Source organism: Vidua chalybeata, chromosome 4 (genome assembly GCF_026979565.1).
Source record: "Vidua chalybeata isolate OUT-0048 chromosome 4, bVidCha1 merged haplotype, whole genome shotgun sequence".
Taxonomy (NCBI): domain Eukaryota; kingdom Metazoa; phylum Chordata; class Aves; order Passeriformes; family Viduidae; genus Vidua; species Vidua chalybeata.
The window spans coordinates 33,372,205-33,385,191 of NC_071533.1; the positions used below are offsets into that span (position 1 = coordinate 33,372,205).

Below are 12,987 nucleotides of genomic sequence, written 5' to 3' on the forward strand. Positions count from 1 at the left end.
GTCCAGAACAGGAACCTGGTGGGAGAAACTATGTATGACTGAATGAATGTCTGTAGGTCTGAAAAGAGTACTATATGTTTATGAGAAGAAATGGGACTGGCCAAAGATAAAGAATTAACAGGGCTGAAAGAATAAGAAGAGTCTGGTGGAAAAATGAGCCAGGCATCAATATGTGTGTTCCAGCTCCCTGGTAGGGGAGCCTGACACCTATCACCATTTTCTGCCCTGCCATTAGTCAAACTACAGAGGTCTGTGCAGTGCTTTTTAAAGGCTCCATCTACCTCTTGGTAGCTATTGTGAGTTGTCAAATATGGGGACTTGTTCCTGTTTTTGAGAAACAAGAAAAATATATGCCAGCTGATTAAAGTATTATCAAGGATGAAAACTTTGGTACTTCTTGTCTTTATGCAACCTGTGTTTCATGAAAAGGTTGATTCTATAATCAGGACAGAGAGTTCCAGGAACTGAACATGGTTAAAGATACCATGAGACCTGTTCCCATTTCATTGGTCCCAGAAATGGGGAAGAGTATAGAGAATGAAACAGAATTTAGCAAGAGAGCATATGGCAAGGGGGTGATGTTCTAGCCTGGAAAATTGGATACTCTCCCTTTTTCTGTCAAACAGCTCCCATGTGGTGATAGCTGAGTCACTTGAGCCAATCTTTTCAGAAGCTGTCAATAACTTTACATTGCTTTTATTCTTAGTGCAGGACTTGTAGGCGTGCTGAGCTTTCTCAGCTGCAGTTGAAGTCAGGGAAGTCATGCTCCAAACACAAAGTAGTACACAAAAAAAATCTGGTTTTGGGAATTTAAAATCTTGTCCAACATAGTAATGTTTGGCCTTACTCTTCGTGGGACTCACCAGTTTTCAGTAGGAAGGGATATGGCCAAGCCCTCTCACTTTGAAGTGATGCTATGCAGGAAGTTCACTGTGAAGCTCTCTTATGGCAACGAGGGATGCTGTCTTCAGAGCAGGTTGTGAACACTGTAAGGGAAACAAGGCAAGCATGAGTTATGTTGAGCTGCAAGAAGAAAACAACCTGCTCATCTCACTAGCGTGCCATATTTTCCGCACAGTGTAGGTACAGCAAAGACGTGTCTGTATATAGGATTTGCTGAATCCTGCACATGGGCCATAACAGCCCCTGCCACACTACAATCTTGCAGGAGTAGTTGCAAAGTTACCCAGTAGAAAAGAACCTGGCAGTGCTGGTCAGCAGCGGCTGAACATGAGCCAGCTGTGCCCAGGTGGCCAAGAAGGCCAATGGCACCCTGGCCTGTGTCAGCAGTAGTGTGGCCAGCAGGATCAGGACAGGGATTGTCGCCCTGTGCTCGGCACTGGTGAGGCCACGCCTCGAGTGCTGTGTTCAGTTCTGGGCCCCTCACGGCAGGAAAGACATTGAGGTGCTGGAGCGAGTCCAGAGAAGGGCAGTGAAGATGTGAGGGGTTGTTTAGCCTGGAGAAAAGAAGGCTCAGGGAAGACCTTTCCACTTTCTAAAACTGCCTGAAAGGAGGTTCCAGCCAGGTGGGACTTGGTCTCTTTTCCTGGTTAACAAGTGACAGAATGAGAGGAAACCTTGCGCCAGATTTGCATTGGATATTAGGAAAAATTTCTCCACCGAAAGGGTTGTCAAGCATTGGAACAGGCTGTCCAGGGAAGTGGTGGAGTCATCACCCCTGGAGGTATTTAAATGATGGGTAGATGTGGCATTTGAGGACATGGTTTAATGGTAAACACAACGGTGGTGCTGGGTTGACAGTTGGAATGAATGGTCTTAAACGTCTTTTCCAATATTAACAATTCAGTTATTCTATGATTGAATGTCTTGCCATCTACAAATTACTCCAAATTCTCCTCTAACTGTATTCCATGAACATTTAGTAGATTAGAAGGAATATAAATGAAGAAATAGATGGTTTCCCCAGTTTAGTCAATTTCCTGAATAGGAAGACAACACCTTTCTCGCTTGCACTTTGAAAAATCGCACCGTCAGTATCAAGGCAAGTGATCTCAGTCCTCTGTCAGGTCTGACAGTGCCAGCATTTTCTCAGGACCCATTTTGACAAAAAACAAGGCAAGTACAAGAGGAGAAAGAAGCCACTGAAAAACATACCCACCAACACTCTGCCCTGCACTATTGACTCCTGTCCCATTACATGGCCACTTCACGAGCTTGTCTGAAACCCTCCTGAACTGCAGCTCTTCCAGTGCAACAGCAGTGGGCATATTAGAAACATAACTGACTGACTGCTGAACTGGGTATGCTGTTTTAGGGGTAAATAGAGCAATAATATTGTTTTCCAAGGTGACTGTGTGTAGACTTATGTGAGCTGGGTAAAAGTCTAAATAAAACCCTTGGGTCATAGGAGGTTCCAGCCAGGACAAATTTATGTTTTCTGAAATGAGGTTTCTCTGATGCAATCCCATTTAATTTCAAAGAAAGTACAAAGCTCTCTCTTTCTTCCCACAGCAAGAATTGCAGGCATGGCCTGTGTTTACAGCTCAAGTCTATTTTCCATTAAACTCTCTAAAAGCTTTTTTTCCTTTTTGTTTTAGCTTTTCTCAGAGGCATATTCCTGGCCCTTGTTATGTCTGTGATGTTGGCTTTTTCTTGCCACCATCTGTCTCTTCCTTTGATCTTTTTGTCTCTCTCTCATAGACACCCAGCTGATCACAAAACAATGTCCAGTAAAAACCTTCCACCCATGTGTCTTGCAGGTGCTCTTTTTTTGGACAAGGACATGTGCTGGTGGTTGGAAGGAAAGCTTTGGTACTTCCAGCTATCTGCTCCTATAATGAACTTAACTGCTTCTTACAACTGACCACTATGTAGGTAACATGCACCCTAATTTTGAGAGATTTTACCCCAAGGGTTTATGAAACTGTTGACGAGAAATCAGACTGTTTCTCAGCAGCATTGAGAAATATTGAAAGCACAGCACTTAGGGCTGTACCAGAGAGAACAAAGATTCTTTCATCTTCTGGTTACAATCTCTGCGCTTCATCTAGTTATAAACTTGATGCTTTTTCTCAAAGCTGTTCTGACTTAGAAGTTTGAAGAAATACACTTCATGCATTTAAGCATTACTATACTTCATTGTCATTCATTGCAAACTTAAATGTCACTTGTCATTATTTGCCTAACTGTGAGTTGTCTGAGAAAATAATATCTTGGCATAATATACTGTTTCTCATCAGCACTACTTCTCCTAGGTGACTCCTGAAGTTTATCCAGTGAATTATGGAATCACAGAATTACTGGGTAGAACTTCTTTTGGAGTTCTCTGGTTCAGCCTCATACTCACAACAGGAATATTGCTGAAGTCAGGTCAGCCACTGGTTTATCTGCCGAACTTTAAAGACTGTCAGATATAGAGACTTCTTATCTTCCCTGGGCAGCCTTTTCCAGGGCTGCTCTGCCCTCCTCCTGGTGAAGCTTCTCCTGAGCTCCTGCCCAGTGCAGCAGGCCCTATGTCCCCAGGTGCCCTTGCACAGTGGGTATGAGGCTCTGCAAGTGGGACTGAGCAGTGGCAAGGATGGTGGTTCATACAGCACAGAGGTGCTGCTGAGGTTAGGAGCTGTATGTCCTTCATCAAAACCACTTCCATACAGAAAAAGACAGGTCATTGTCAGAGGAGACGCTCTTAAGGGAAACAGAAGGCTCACTATGCAGATCTGACCACTTAATGAGGTCTGTTGCCCCCCTGGGACCCGGGTTGAGGATGTGAAGAGAAAGCTTCCTACCCTGGTATGGCACTCAGATTACCCAGGTATGGCCCTCAGAAATTACTAGTTTCTCAGGTAGGCAGTGATGAAGCAGCAACAAGAAATCTGAGGGCAAAGGAGACGAGAGCCTTGGGATGTCTATAGGTAATGTGATTGTTGTGGATAGATAATGTTTGCAAAGTTTCTTGCTGGGCTAAGCAGGAAGTAACCTGCATATGGCACTGTTTTGTTGACTTTTACAATACAGATAGGAAGTGGTCATCTCATTCCAGCACTGGTCATGAGTGAGGACAAGTACAGAATGAAGAGAAATCTTGTATAAAGCTCACTACAGTATTTTGTTGAAACATTCTAGAATTTTAAAATCTTTCTGAAGTAAAAAAAGCATAATGTTAGATAATTTCAAACACAAGATAGATAAAACTCATTCTGTTGCAGCACCAGGACAAATTACTAACCTGGAAAGAAAGTCTGTATTCGCTGCTCAAAGAGCATACAGCAATAACCAAAGGTAAGGCTCCTCAAAATAGAAAAACCAGACTGCTAATAATTAGATTTTTCTTTGGACTAGCCTAGCATCCAATACTTTCATCCCAGAAGATTTAGAAGATTCTTTCTTTCTTTCCATTTAACTCTAAAAGTTTCCACAGGCTAAGTTTCTTATTTGAGACCAAAGCACTCCTGGCAATCATTTGCTTATATCAGAATCTCATCCTTGATTGGAAAGAGCAAAACAAAACATGGATGTAATGAAGATTTCAAGACATTTCTTTCAAATACGGGCTTTAATCCCACCAAGAGTCTATTCTCCATGTACAAATAGAGTGAGAGTTCTCCAGTGCCCTTCTGCAAGCTTAGGGCTTAGGGCTCTGCTGGGTGTTGGGCTTTTAGGTCAAACTCAGGGTGTTTTAGGACACAACTGGTTTTACAACTTTTTTTGTTTAGAAAATTTGACTTCTTCTGGAGTCTACACTTTTCAAAATGGACATTGTCAAAATGGAAGTTTCTTGGAAGAAATATGCAAGAATGATTCAGTCTGTAAAGTTTCCCTACTGAGGGATTGAAGAAAAAGTTAGATTTCTATCTTGGTCTCAAAATACTTACGTAAGGAAATTATTTTTTTCTGGGAATAGATGACAAGTTATACAACAGCAGAAGGAGATTTCAGCTCTGGAATCCAATCCTAGAGAAGATTATGCTGGGAAAATGGTGCATGTTTTTAATAGCAACATTCATATGCTGAATCCCTATTACTGGTGTCTTAGACATCAAGAATTAATGTCTTTTCAACCATTGCACATTAGCAACCGTGGGTAGGGCCAGGTGGAGGAATGACTGGTAGAGACTTTGGCCAGAAAATCAAACTAAAAGCTGACAGCTTTTGCAGAGTGACTTTCCTGCTGCTGCCTTGTCTTGTCCTTCCTCTTCCTTTCTTACCACCTATTTTTTCTCCTTCCAGCTCCAGTTACTGCCTCTTGCATTGCTTCCTTGGCAATACCATCCTTTACTTCTGTTCTGGCTTTGCCTCTTCTGTTCTGACTTTGCCTCCTCATTTCCCACACTCTGAGTATCCCCAGGACTGCCTTTGAGTAGCCCCACTGGCTTCTATTAGTTTGTGTGCTACTCTGTAGTGCCCCTCGAGCTGCAGTATAGCCGTCCTACCAGGCAGGCACATGCATTGCTGGCAGGAACAGGCAGCTCAGAGTATCTCAAACAAGCTCTTCCCTGTCCATCTGAAGGCACAGAACAATCCTCATGACAGGATTTAAACTACATCATCATTTCCTGTAGCTCTTTTCTACCATCACTTTCAGACTGCATCCAAACAGTGTGTGGAAAAAACCTCTTATTTGGTTCTGAGTTAGATATGAACAGTTTATGGGCATATGTGGATTTCATGGATAGATAACAACAGTATCTGTGGCTGAAGATCAGTGGAGGTGGTTTAAGGTTTTGGCTGTATTTTCCAGCTGTTCACAGCCATTCAGAAAATGCCACAAAATTACCCTTCAGAAATCTGTTTATGGAAAACAGGAAGGGTATCCAGGCACAGGAACATAATATGTTCTGCCATATCTAGTGCAAAGTAAGGCTTTCTACCACTTTTATTTTAAGCAATGAAACACTGAAAACAAATGGATATTGGAGAAGAAACAGTACCCTCTGTGAGGTTTCTGCTCTGATAAACCACATAACAGAATCCAGGTCTTTCACCATATAGTGAGACCTGATATAGCTTCAACATTTTCACTGGCTTTTTAGACAAAAAAAAAAAAAAAAAATCAAGAAGCAAGGCCTTGACAATACAAATATGTGACTGAAAATATGTGTGTTATTAGCATGAGAGTGCTTTTGGCAAGCCTGTTTTTACTATGCCTGCTCTGGTGTTTTACTGGCTCTCTGCTGCTGTAAACAAATTTGAAATTGGAGGAAGATTTAGAAGCTAACTAATGAGTGTGAATGGAAGGAAAAGAAGATGAATGGCTATTTCCTTAGAGAAAGGAAAGGAAGACAAATGACTATTGACCCTGCTCTCCCTTATTAGACATCAATTGATTTTTCAATTGATTTTCAGTTGATAAAACTGCTTCATCCTATCTGATCCCCGTGGTGGAATTAGGCACTCAGTTCTGGGGGGACCATGTTTCCAAATAACACCCACAGGGCAAGTGTTTTCCAGCCATCCTTGAGCCTTGTCTGGCTTTCTCCATCTTAGATTCCTCTTCTGTGGTCTTAGGATTAGCCTTCCTCTTAAATTGCTCATCTGGGTGACACTGAAGGATGTTGGCATTTTTGTAGGCTCTGTGCAATTTTGAGATAAAGTGGAAGGCTGTGTCTTGGAGCCAAAACTGTATGAAGTGGATTTTCACCTCCAGAACAGCATTGCAACTGATTTCCACTATATAATGTAGTGCAATCACAACATTACGCTTTGTCTGGAGTTGATTCTCCAGCTGTTGAAACAGTATCTTTCTTCATTAAATTAAACCAAACTGTAGCCAGCATCAACATCAAGCTCCAAAAATGTAATGCTTAAGTCTTTTAGGCCAGGTGCTGATCTCTGAAACACTGGTGTGAGCCTAGAGGAATTACAGTTTTACACTGATGTATGTGAGATCAACAAGCTTATTTTGGGCCAGTGATCTGCTTTCACAGGTGTGCCTTATTTTAAGATGCCATCAAAGTAACTTCTCCCCATCATTCCAAAACTGTTGAAGATTAAAGACAAGCTTTACTGGTAAACAGAGAAACAAAGAAAAATATGTGGAACAAAGGTTTCCTTTCTGTCTCAGTTAAATGCTAGTTAAGGAAAAAAACATTCTGGAATGCTTCCTTTTTATCAATCATAGCAAAATCAAAATAAGCTGACAGAGTATAATAAAAATGCTGTTTCTTAAAAAGAAAAACATTCACAAAAGTTTATTGATAAAAACTTAAAGAACTATGTTATGTTCCCTTTTTTTTTTTTTGTTTGTTTTTTTTTTGCCATTGTGTGTAAATCTTCAGGTTTTATTAAAGACAGCTGATGTAAGATTCATTCCGTTGCACTCCCTGTTAGCTTAGCTTGGCTTCACTATGAGAAGTCCTTGGGAGAGTTGGTGAGAAACTGTTTTTCTGGGGTTTTTTTTGTTTGTTTGTTTGTTTTTTTTGTTTTGTTTTTGTTTTTTTTTGTTTTTGTCACAGACACTCAGCAACTGAAGGGAGAGAAATTTAATTAAATTTTAAAAAAAGTGTATATGAGCATGAGGAGTGGAGGGCTCTGTTCTACACTGCTATACCTCAAAAATAGCTGAAAGGAGTTTTCTAATAATTTCCACATACCATGCACAGTTCATCCCTGAACTGGGACCAAACATATAAAGGATCATACCCCAAAGGAGAATTTGGAGGGGGGGTGGGGGGGTGGGCATGGCAGTGTCACACTACAACACAAAATAATTCACACAAGCACGTTAGATGTAAAAGAGAGGAAGAAAAGAACCAAAAGAGAGATTTTATTTTCTGACTGTGCAATATATAGGATTCCAAAAGTGACAGTAGATTGGAGGGTGAAATTGCCACCTCTCCAACCACACTGGTCAAACCAACAGTCCATTAATTCTCTCTACCCACAAAGAAGAATGCAAAACAATCACTATTTACGTGAACATGTGTGAGAACTCCAGTAGAAATATGTAAACATCAGAATGCATAAAAAACTTTTAGAAGAACTTTGAAACTTTTAAAAGAACAGGGTGACATGGCGGCACTTAAATAAAAAGGAAAGTGATAATGGAAATCTGCCCATAAGCAGAACTTTTGCATCCTATGCGGAAGGACATACTGCCTTCAGAAGTATTTTTTTGGTGTGCAATAGCATTTGAAGTGAAGTAGCCAGGCAGCACTGTGCCTGCCTCATGTCCTTTGTGTTTGCACTGAGCCCAAAGTTCCCACAGGCGTGGGCTTGGCACATTTGGAGCTGCACCAACCCAGTTGTGATTCCCAGTCTTGTGCTGGCTGCTGGAAGCATCCTGGGGAGGCACGTCTGAAGCATGATACAGCACCATGAAAAAATGTGCTTTACAGCCTTGGCTTGCATTCAGCACTCAAGCTGTAGATTGCTGGCCAAGAGTTTGACCCCTTCTTTGCTATCCAAGACCATGCTCAGGCCCTGTATGTGGCAACACTGATGCTCCCAGTGATCATTGCCTTCTGCAACAGGCATTTCAAGCTTTATTGCCAGTTCACAAAGCTTGCAGAAAAGAGCTTAAGTCCCAAGCACAAATTTTCTTAGCTGTGTACTGGGCTAAGAAAAGTGTATTAATATATCCACAGTCTGAAAATAAATTGATCCAAGCCTTGAGGAAGCTTGGGAAAAAATAAAAATACCTTTCTATGTTCCTTATAGAAAAAAATCCCCCATTTTTCCTACTAGATTTTCATCAGTACAATGACATAACATGATTATGTATTTATGCATCAGCTTTTCCATTCTCTGTCATTTCAATAAAAACAAGCAAACAATGGAATCACTGAAGCCATTAGTATTTGTAATTTGGTAACTCTTCCAGACAAGTCCCAGCATGTTCCAAGACAGCTTCATGTTTTGCCTTGATGATTACTTTTACTTCTTAAATAGTGTGAATTTATCTGTTTCATAACATGAGAAAGAGAGAAACTCATGTCCCTTCTCATTTCTTTCCACCCCCAAATCTTTTCTTAACTTTTAATTTAGCAACATGATATGAAATACATTAGTCTTGAATCCCAAAGCACAGTCTCATGGCTTTTAGCATGAATTATGCATTGCAGTTTATATATATAAATAGCAGTATTAAAACCAAATTGCTTTCTGAGCCAAAATCCTTTAAGCAACAGAATGAATATGGTGGTCATAAAACAGTCCAGAATAATATGATATTAGAAATTCAAGCTGAAATGCCCTTCCATGTACATTAATAAATTTACTTGTTAAAATAAATTACTCCTTATGTCATCTTTATTCAGTTTTATTACCTTTCTAGTAATGCTGTAAATAGATACCTTGGCTAACCTCATTCTTGTTTCATAGAGATGCACATGCCAAGAAGACCTGGCTGACAGTAAATTCTGCACAGGAACAAACCCTCATTGATGGGAAGAGCTGGCTGACTAGTGACCTCAGTGAAATATTCTTCTGTGGCATATTTTCATATAGAGTCCCTCTTGCCTGTGGTAAAAAAAACCCAGCACACTCCAGAAGCAACAGGAAACTCAGACTGAAGAATGAGACTGCACATAAAACAAACTATAATGGAAAGTAACATGTCAAGGTAGTATTTTTAATTCAAATATTTATTATGTATTTGTATTGTAGCATAGTTTAAAGGCCAGGGCTACTTTGTGCTAACCTTTATTCAGGTTTTAAAAAGTGCCTAAGCTCCAAAGGTGGGCCTGTCTGTATCTACATTTATATTTACTAGTTTAATTTTGCTCATTTGACTTCAGAATATCAAAGCTTTAGAGGAAATCTCATCCACCTTCCTTCCTTTCAGACCTGAAATGCCAAGAGCTCCAATTCAAATCTTCTGTATATTTATTGCTTACTAAATGAGATACAGGAAGGGATTATAACTCGGGCTGCAAAATTCTACCTTCAAAAGTGAGGAAATGCCAGATTAAATATGTAATAGCAATTCAATTCTCTTAGGTATTATAAACAGTATGATATAAGGTGTAATTTTTCCTTTTCCCTGACAACCTTGCCTCATTCTCTGCAAAGGAATCAATAAGTCATGGCTCAATGTTGCCTTTGATTAAGGTGGCTGAGTGTATGTCAAATGCCTCCTTCATTGCATGCTAGTCAATGTCCTGTGTGAAAACTAGACGTTTTTCTCAGTTTTCTGAGGTGCTTCTTGAACATTTCAAAGTTGTTTTTGATTTGTTTTGTTTTGTTTTCAGAAAATCCCTTTTTACATTACAGGGAAAAACGATACATGGACTGGAACACTGCTCTTGCCAGATATGTAAATAGTGGTTACTTTCATCAGAGAAATAGAGATACTGGGGAAACTGAGGTAGCTTTCCAGGATCTGAAGGCAAGAATACCCTCAGAGCACATGCTTTTTTCTCTTCCATGAAGTTTCTTCACTAGTCTGCTTGAATTTCAGTTTTAACCCACTTTCCTCTCTTTGTTTCTCCCATCTTCCTTCGTCAGGCATTTCATGATGGTACAAGCACCTTCAATTTTTAAGTTTTCTTCTCTGAGCTCACAGTCACTGGGATAAATCATACTCCTCACCATCCTATCTCTCTCTCCCATTGTCATGGCTGTAATTGACATCTGCAGGAAAAAAAAAGTGAGTGGAATTTTGACAGGAGGGCTCCAGTGCCTTGAGGGCTGCACCAAATTTCCTGTAGTGCCTTTCAAACCAAGGTCTGGGCCTGAAAGAGTAATTTATTGGCATCCAACTAACACTCCAGGACAGGAGTGGCCTTCTTGCAGGTATTCGTTTCTCCTTGTAAAACTCCCACCTTTTCTGAGGAATGCCTGAGAACAAACTGTCAAAGAACGAGCTGTCAACACTCTTCAGTGTTGTAAAATAAGTATTTCCTTGCCCTAAACCACTTTACAGAATTATATCAGGGCCTAGTCCAAGTTTTGAGAAAAAAAAAAAAAAGACAGTTTTCTAGATTATTGCATAAGAGTTAAAGACTTGTCATCTGTGTTTGAGAGTGTTTTAGTGTATGGTGATCTGCAGGTGCTGCTGTAAGATACTTACTTGCCAATGTAATTTTCGCAATTAGAAATACCAATGAGGCAGGATATATAACAGAGGAGCAGCAGGCAAGTCTGCCAGAGAGACTGTCCACCTGGGCATGCTGTAGCTCCAGTTGCAGTCCACCACTATCATGTTTTTTTAACGAGAAAAGCTTTGACACAATCAAGTTACAGATGAAAACAAGTTGCATTTAGAGCTGCAATATCACCAAGATTTTCAGTGCTACCTGTGTCTTCTGCAGGACAGGCTGGCTCAAGTGCGCTTTGTAATCCATGTAACAGATCAGGTATCAAAATGAGCATTTAAAGAAACACAAATCTTGTTGTGGAGTCACCCAGATCTTCATGCAAGTCCTTGTTAAAGAAGTGTGAAGAGCAAGTAGCACCTGAAGCAAACGTGGGGGAAGGAACCAACAGCTGTGGTGTTCTCTTCTGCATCTCAGTGTTCGCTGGGTGCCCCTTGGTGACGGGACCCTGAGCAACTCTAAGCTCCTCTGGGCTGGCCAGAGGAGCAAGAGAGCTCACACTGGGTCCCCAGGTGTTCAAACAGATAGTCTCTCAGTACATTCACACATTTGGAAAGTTGTTTGAGAAATATCACTGAAGTGTCCACTCTGCTGTGGCTAGAGGTTTGTTACTGCAGAAAGAGTGCATTTTTAGAAAGAGCTGGCTGACCTAAGAGACACAGCACACTGAAATAATGTAATAGGCAGATTAGATTTGATTACTATTGCTAAAGATCAAAGTATTGTGAACTGAACTTTTTGGATTCACTTATATGCTATGCTAAAAACATTTGAAACCATTGCAACTGTAATGTAGGGATGTAGGTTTTTATATGAAAAGCAAGACCCTACAGGTCCCTTGGCTGCAGTGCTCTCTCCTTTTTCAGACCACTGCACAAGACCAACATCACCCTGTTGTCCCACACCAACAAAGCACGTGTAGATTCCCACACAGGAGAAACTTCAGCGTTGTTTCACAGCTAGTTCAGAGAAGGTTAATGATGTGAAGAGCTTAAGGCCACTAACTTCTCTGTTAATGAGGCCATTACTGAAGACAACATACAAGCTGGTGATGGTGCTGTGCAGGGCCAGGAGTTGGGCTTGGTGATCCCTGAGGGTCCCTTCCAACTCTGCCTTATTCTGTGATTCTGTAAAGCTGGATATTCTTGCTGTTGTGCTAGGGGCAAGCAAGCAGCGGAACCAACCTGTTTACAAGCTCTGTGCTTTGTCCTGCGGGGCTGCAGCTCACCTGTAGGGCTTCTCCCCCGGCAGATTTGGGTGCTCCGTAGTGACCAGCCTTGCTGTGGCTCCGCAGCTCTCTCCGAGCCACCTCGGCGTGTGACAGCAGAGGGCAGCAAGAGGCAGAGAAGATCGTTTCGTAAATCGGGTCAAATTCCATTCTCTGACATGTGCTGTCCGCACACAGCGCCCGCACGGGCTGCCTGCGGCTCCTGGGCCGCATCCCCGGCTGGCGGGCGGCGGGCGGGGCTCGGCTCCGGGACCGTCCCGGGCAGGGGATGCGCTCCGCGGGGCCAGCGAGCAGGGATCTGGCCTTGCACGTGTGCACCTCACCAAGTGGGTTAGAAAGGGAATCATGCTGATTTTGGAGACTTTGCCCAGATACAAGAGCGCCATATGGCATTTTATCATGCTCGTCTTGAAACGCTATAAAAATCTGAAATTAGCTATGCTTAGCTTTCACCACACAGCAAAATGTAGCACTTACTTTAACTGTGAATAAATAATTTCTTATATAATGATGAGAGCTGCTGGGCTGCATTCCTCTTCCCCTGTACTCTGCAAATCTCTAAAGAGAGGTGTACATTTGGAAAATATTTTATACTGAAGGACAAAGCAAAAGGGTAATTGCTACTATCTGATTTTTAACAAATGCTATTTTTTTCCACTGGAGGCTCATAGAAATACACCTTTTTTCCTTTCTTGGGTAGCATTTAGATAAAAAAAAATCTCTGCAGTAATGCAACTTTCCCATCACTTTTCTGCAAGTATTTAC

At 41.4% G+C, this 12,987-nt stretch overlaps 1 long non-coding RNA gene across 1 annotated transcript; it reads right to left on the minus strand.

Annotated features, from left to right (window-relative positions):
- Nucleotides 1–863: 863 nt before the first annotated feature.
- On the minus strand, nt 864–12,367 carry LOC128786578 (uncharacterized). Its single transcript, XR_008430345.1, has 2 exons — nt 12,223–12,367; nt 864–986 (listed from the first exon to the last, which is right to left on the minus strand). It is a non-coding gene; the product is annotated as an uncharacterized LOC128786578 (long non-coding RNA).
- Nucleotides 12,368–12,987: the final 620 nt, after the last annotated feature.